This window comes from Bos mutus, chromosome 28, assembly GCF_027580195.1.
Source record: "Bos mutus isolate GX-2022 chromosome 28, NWIPB_WYAK_1.1, whole genome shotgun sequence".
Lineage (NCBI taxonomy): Eukaryota > Metazoa > Chordata > Mammalia > Artiodactyla > Bovidae > Bos > Bos mutus.
The window spans coordinates 44,801,759-44,808,444 of NC_091644.1; the positions used below are offsets into that span (position 1 = coordinate 44,801,759).

General features: G+C 36.7%; 1 pseudogene; it reads right to left on the bottom strand.

The window, feature by feature from the left end:
• Positions 1–62: 62 nt before the first annotated feature.
• LOC102269586 (olfactory receptor 5D13-like) lies at positions 63–1,004 on the bottom strand (annotated as a pseudogene).
• Positions 1,005–6,686: the final 5,682 nt, after the last annotated feature.

Consider the following 6,686-nt stretch of genomic DNA (forward strand, 5'->3'; position numbering starts at 1 on the left):
TCTACAAGAAGATTTAATCAACACTATGTAATAGATCAAATTTCTTTTGGACATACAGATCTTCAGCCAAATTGTATTAAGTGATAAATTAATTTCCTGACACTCTCTTTCACATCTTTGTTCCTGAGGCTATAGATCAGATGGTTCAGCATGGAACTCACCACTGTATAAAATATATAACCTGCTTTGACCATAAGCCATGAGTTTTTGGAGCTGGGCACACGATAAAGGAACAGAACAGTCCCATGGAGCATGGTGATGGTGGTCAGATGGGAGGCACAAGTAGAGAAGGCTTTTTGGCAAATCCCAGCAGAGGGCATTTTTATGATAGTGACAAAAATAGAAATATAAGTAGTGAGGATAATTTCCAGGCTGCTCACCTCATTGAATATGGCAATGGCAAAATAACACTTGGCTGATGAAGGGGTCAGAGCAGGAGATGGAGACAATGACAGAGTGCTCACAGAGGAAATTACTTATGATGTTAGACCCACAGAAGGATAATGTCTGGAGAGAACAGGTGAGTGTCAGGGAGGAGACTACACCCCACGTGCAGGGACCAGCCACTAATGATGCACAGAGCTCTGGGGACATGCCCACTGTGTAGAGTAGAGGCTTAAAAATGGCCACAAATTGGTCATAGGCCATCACTGCAAACATGAATGCCTCTGCCACTGCAAACGTACAAGCTGAGAAGAATTGCATGATGCATCCTGTGAAAGAGATGGTTCTATCTTCCACACCAAATTCTCCAAGAGTTTGGGTGTAACTGTGGTGGAATAGCAGAAATCAACAAAGGACAAGTGACTGAGAAAAAATTACATGAGGGTGTGGAGTTTGGGACTGATCCTGATTATGGTGATCATGCCCACATTCCCCAACATGGTGACTGCATAGAGGATGAGGAAAACCAGGAACAAGGGAACCTGGAGGTCGGGATATTCTGAGAAGCCCAAGAGGGTGAACATGGCTCCAGCACTCTTATTTCCTTCAGTAAACCACATAACTGTTGTTGGAGAAAATATGAAATAGTGATAATAAAATGATAACAATGATAATGATGACAATACATGGATATCACATTTATTGTGTGGCAGACATTGTGCTAAAATATTGGTACATTAGTTTTGACCACTAAATAAGACTTGTGAATTTCAAAACAACCAGTCTCATATTTTACAAAACGAAATGGTAGCATATATGAGTTAAGAAACTTGTTTGAATTAACACAGCCTGCTGGTGATGAGTTAGATTTGAGTGACAGTGAGTGACAGGAATTGAATTTTTAGTTTAGAGTCAGAGAAATATTTTCTGTAGTGTCATGGAAAAACATGTTTTTCACAGTTCCATCATTCTGAAGGTCTGTGCTGTTTAATGAGAGTAACATAACAATAAATGAAAACACAGCACTCAAATTTATTTTTAAAAGCAGGAGGAGTAATATTTTTAGAGGCAGTAGTACTTCCATCATTATGTTCAAACTGAAGATCATCATCAAACTGAAGATCAGAGGTCATGAGTCACCACAAGAATTTTCACATTTTGGAAAACATAAATGGACATTGAAGGAAATAAAGCTCTATCTTCAAGTTTTCCAATGATTTCAGTTTGATGCTGAAATTATTGGCTTTGTGTTCAATGCTGTGACCTGGTAAAGTAATTATGCCATATTATAATTTGCAGTGCCCTCACTGTTGTTTTCTTTCCCGTTTGACTGTTTATTGTTTGTCTCACATATTGCCAGTGATGCTCTCAATATAGTCTTTTAAACTCTTTGATCAATATCTCTAACTATTAGGAATATTATAGCATTAAATGCTTATAGAATATCTGAATTACAGGATAACTTAAAATATATTTTGCTCAACTATTCCACATTCTATAATGTTTCTCAAGAAAATCAGAGAATACAGTAATAAATACAAGTGGTTACATTATCACCCTCAAAACTTCTGGTGACAGGAATATTGAGTTTGATTAAAACTACAGGTGATAATCTTGCTTTGAGTCATACAATTATTTGTATACATTATTTTGAGAAAGCAAAAGCATCTTTTACTGGTAAGCAGTTTGTAACAACAGAAGCATATTTATTTAGCAAAGATTTTAAAATAAGCTAACCAATAACAAGCACACATCTGAAATATTCAGATTAATAAAGACTATTAGTTCGACTCTCATAAACACAGATGCAATTTTAGTTTTATCTGACCATGAGAAGGGAGAAATAATTCATTATTTCTTGAATAGCTTAATGGTACTTTTGACACTCAAAAACTGTATTTCCTATATGCAGAAAAGGGAATGGGTGGGAAGTGGAAAAGAGTTAGTGACAGACAGACTGGAACAATGAAAGAAGGAGTTGGAAACATAGATTTAAATGCAGTTCCAAGGTTTGGCATTTACTGTGTGACCTTTAGTGAATCACTCAGATTTTATGAGCCTCAACTTCTTTATCAATAATAGTGACATGATAATATATATTTTATAGGTGTATAAGTATTAAGTTAGGAAATGAGATTAATATAATTAGCACAAAGTTTGACAGTTCTGGAGTTCAAAATATATAGCTTTTCCACTCCTCATTCTTTTTAATTCTTAGCACTCTGAATAATTGGTATTATTTTTAAACACATATTATTTTAAAGAATCTAAGAAACAGGTCAAGGTCCAAAGTTGGCAGCAACAAAAATGAAGGAACAATTTGTGATGTTGAAGAATAGCTCAACTCTCTCCTCTTTTTTTTTTTTTCTGAATTTCCTCTTGGCCCTGTTCATGTTAATTCATCAATCACTATCCTTTAATAAATTGTCTCCGTTTCCCCTTTGTTTTCTCATTATTATCTGATTCTTAATAATCATCCAATTCTATTTATTTATTTTTATTTATTTATTTTTTCCTTTGTGAAACTATTTTGGTCTCTTTTTTTCCTTTATTTTATTTTTTAACTTTATAAGATTGCATTAGTTTTGCCATATATCAAAAAGAATCTGCCACAGGTATACATGTGTTCCCCATCCTGAACCCTCCTCCATCCTCCCACCCCATACCATCCCTCTGGGTCGTCCCAGTGCACCAGCCCCGAGCATCCAGTATCGTGCATCGAACCTGGACTGGTGACTCATTTCATATATGATATTATACAGGTTTCAATGCCATTCTCCCAAATCATCCCATCCTCTTCCTCTCCCACAGAGTCCAAAAGACTGTTCTATACATCAGTGTCTCTTTTGCTGTCTCGTATACAGGGTTATTGTTACCATCTTTCTAAATTCCATATATATGCATTAGTATACTGTATTGGTGTTTTTCTTTCTGGCTTACTTCACTCTGTATAATAGGCTCCAGTTTCATCCACCTCATTAGAATGTATTCAAATGTATTCTTTTTAATGGCTGAGTAGTACTCCATTGTGTATATGTACCACTGCTTTCTTAGCCATTCATCTGCTGATGGGCATCTAGGTTGCTTCCATGTCCTGGCTATTATAAACAGTGTTGCAATGAACATTGGGGTACACATGTCTCTTTCAATTCTGGTTTCCTCAGTGTGTATGCCCAGCAGTGGGATTGCTGGGTCATAAGGCAGTACTATTTCCAGTTTTTTAAGGAATCTCCACACTGTTCTCCATAGTGGCTGTACTAGTTTGCATTCCCACCAACAGTGTAAGAGGGTTCCCTTTTCTCCACACACTCTCCGGCATTTATTTCTTGTAGACTTTGGGATCAAAACCATTCTGACTGGCATGAAATGGTACCTCATAGTGGTTTGATTTGCATTTCTCTGATAATGAGTGATGTTGAGCATCTTTTCACGTGTTTGTTAGTCATCTGTATGTCTTCTTTGGAGAAATGTCTATTTAGTTCTTTGGCCTATTTTTTTATTGGGTCGTTTATTTTTCTGGAATTGAGCTGTAGGAGTTGCTTGTATATTTTTGAGATTAGTTGTTTGTCAGTTGCTTCATTTTCTATTATTTTCTCCCATTCTGAAGGCTGTCTTTTCACCTTGCTTATAGTTTCCTTTGTTGTGCAGAAGCTTTTAAGTTTAATTAGGTCCCATTTGTTTATTTTTTTCTTTTATTTCCAATATTCTGGGAGGTGGGTCACAGAGGATCCTGCTGTGATGTATGTCGGAGAGTGTTTTGCCTATGTTCTCCTCTAGGAATTTTATAGTTTCTGGTCTTACATTTAGATCTTTAATTCATTTTGAGTTTATTTTTGTGTATGGTGTTAGAAAGTGTTCTAGTTTCATTCTTTTACAAATGGTTGACCAGTTTTCCCAGCACCATTTGTTAAAGAGATTGTCTTTAATCCATTTTAATCTCATGGTCACCTAGGCTCAGCCAACTTGCCTGTTGTGCTGCTACCCTGCACTATAAGAAAACCAATTTCTTCTTTTCTTGATTACTGTATCTGTTATGACAGTTTCTGACTCTTAAAAACTTTAATTTCTTCCTATTAACTAATTTATCAAGCCTAAATTTCTCTGCTCAGTTTTACCTAAAGCCTTACCCTAGCTATATTCTTAAATTTTTAACCTTCTTTAATCGCCAGTATTCTCAGAATATAATGTCTGTAATTTCTTCTTTTCTTACATACTGATACAGCACTTGAACAATATACAGAGCATTTCATGAAAATTGCTATCATAAAGACACTTTTCCTTTTCACTTCAACAATATTTCCTACACCCTTGACATATCTGCAGACATTACTGTCAGAAAAATTGAATTTTATATTATGGTGTTCATTATTATTATATACATATGTTTCTTACCTTCTTTTGACTCAATTTTGATGTGTTGAGGAATTCTCAGGCATTATAATATTTTTAAAATTTTCATTGTGACTATTCTGCTAAGCACAGTGTGGATATCCTCAGAGCAAAAATCAGGATGATACCCCAGTGAAGGGGAAGGAGATCAAAGCTCAGCCTTCAGGAAAATGGACTCGGGAGACATCACCACACAAAGACTGACAAAGAGTGTCCACTACTTTAGAGGTTTCAGGATCTCAGAGTTCCCCAAAGGAGAGAAAAGAAACACGATAGAACATCCCACCTGAAACCAACTCACCTGAAGATCCTGTTTCTACTACTACATGTCTCCAGGGGAGTTCCCACTCTGAATTCAAATATCATGTGAAATATGAAGGAGTTGGTCAATGTAGCAGGAGCCCACAAAAATGTAATGGGACTGGAATATAATTCTTTCTTAATATCCAGAAAAACTAAGAGAAAGGAAAAGCCAGAGAGATAGAGAAAGAGAGAGAGATTTGGAAGCTGAATGTGATTCCTACGAACAAAATGTAGGGCTTATTTATGCTTCCATGACCTTGAGGATTTAGACCACAGAGAGTATTTCTTGAGCTATTTCCTTTTATATCCCACATCCAGAAAATAGCTTGAATACTTTTTTATGTGGCAATTTGCAAGAAGGTAATTTCTTCTAAATCACTGGAGATAGAGCCTCAATAGCCTATTTCATGGATTTCTTCAAAAAATTATAGAAAAATACATGAACTGAGTAAGAAAACACAGTGACTACAATAAAACCTCAAATGAAAGATAAATAAGTTACTCTTTCAGAGATATTAATAACTGCTATTATATATATTTATGTGAACCGTGAACTTCCTGATGTTCAAGCTGGTTTTAGAAAAGGCAGAGGAACCAGAGATCAAATTGCCAACATCCGCTGGATCATCGAAAAAGCAAGAGAATTCCAGAAAAACATCTATATCTGCTTTATTGACTATGCCAAAGCCTTTGACTGTGTGGATCACAACAAACTGTGGAAAATTCTGAAAGAGATGGGCATATCAGACCACCTGACCTGCCTCTTGAGAAACCTGTATGCAGGTCAGGAAGCAACAGTTAGAACTGGACATGGAACAACAGACTGGTTCCAAATAGGAAAAGGAGTATGTGAAGGCTGTATATTGTCACCCTGCTTATTTAACTTATATGCAGAGTACATCATGAGAAACGCTGGACTGGAAGAAGCACAAGCTGGAATCAAGACTGCAGGAGAAATATCAATAACCTCAGATATGCAGATGACACCACCCTTATGGCAGAAAGTGAAGAAGAACTAAAGAGCCTCTTGATGAAAGTGAAAGAGGAGAGTGAAAAGTTTGGCTTAAAGCTCAACATTCAGAAAACAAAGATCATGGCATCTGGTCTCATCACTTCATGGCAAATAGATGGGGAACAGTGGAAACAGTGTCAGACTTTATTTTTTTGGACTCTAAAATCACTGCAGATGGTGACTGCAGCCATGAAATCAAAAGACGCTTACTCCTTGCAAGGAAAATTATGACCAACCTAGATAGCATATTCAAAAGCAGAGACATTACTTTGCCAACAATGGTCTGTCTAGTCAAGGCTATGGTTTTTCCTCTGGTCATGTATGGATGTGAGAGCTGGACTATAAAGAAAGCTGTGCATTGAATAATTGATGTTTTTGAAATGTGATGTTGGAGAAGACTCTTGAAGTTCTTTGGGCTGCATGGAGATCCAACCAGTCCATCCTAAAGGAAATCAGTTCTGAATATTCATTGGAAGGACTGGTGCTGAACTCCAATACTTGGCCATCTGATGGGAAGAAATGACACCTTGGAAAAGACCGTGATGCAGGGAAAGATTGAGGGACAGAGGAGAAGGGGACGACAGAGGATGAGATGGTT